Source organism: Grammomys surdaster, unplaced genomic scaffold (genome assembly GCF_004785775.1).
Source record: "Grammomys surdaster isolate TR1022 unplaced genomic scaffold, NIH_TR_1.0 125881, whole genome shotgun sequence".
In the NCBI taxonomy this organism is placed as follows: Eukaryota; Metazoa; Chordata; class Mammalia; order Rodentia; family Muridae; genus Grammomys; species Grammomys surdaster.
The window spans coordinates 3,365,816-3,366,727 of NW_021620706.1; positions in this window are offsets into that span (position 1 = coordinate 3,365,816).

Consider the following 912-nt stretch of genomic DNA (forward strand, 5'->3'; position numbering starts at 1 on the left):
TACAGGGCTGACTGCAGTCTGATCCTTAAATTGTTTTCTTCTGGTTTCTGTGGATGGGTTGTATCTGTTACCTTTCTATTGTTGTTATAAAACACCATGACCAAGTCGAATTACAGAAAGAAGTGTTTATTTGGGCTTACAGTCCACAGCGATAAGAGTTCCTGGTGGCGGATGGGTGCACCAGCATTCTGCAGGCAGAGCTAGCTACAAGAACGGGCAGCCCGCTAGTTGTTCCCATCTAGAACAGCAAGCGCAAAGCAGAGACAGTGACTGAAAATAGGAGAGACTTTTTGCTCTCGAGGCTCATCCCCAGTGGTAAGACTTCCTGCAGCAAAGCCACTTCACCTAAGCCTCAGAGTGTCACCAACTGGGAACCAAGTGCTCAAAGGCCTGAGACTATGGGGGGAACGTTTCTCATACACCAGTCTTTCATGATTCTCCTTCTATCCTCAAGACTTTTCCATCTCCTTCCTTTGATTGCTCAGCCTCCTCTACTCCTCTAAGTGGGAGCAACCCCAGACTCTTCTTTATCCAGGACTGTGGTGGTGAATATTGGTTGTCAGCTTGACAGCACCTAGAATCCCTTAGGAGCTTTCAAGCGTGTCTATGGTGTCGGTTAGGTTAAATGAGTGGAAAGATTTACCAGAACTGTAGGTGCCACCATTTCACGGACTTAGTCCCAAACTGGATAAACCGAGGAAAGCAAGCTGAGAACCAGCAATCATCTCTCTCTGGTTCCTGACTGTGATCACACTTGACCACCTGCCTCATTATTGCCACACTTTTCCAACCATAATGGACTGTACGCTCAGACTATCAGCCAGGATAAACTCCCTCCCTTCCTTCCTTCCTTCCTTCCTTCCTTCCTTCCTTCCTTCCTTCCTTCTTTCCTTCCTTCCTTCCCTCCCTCCC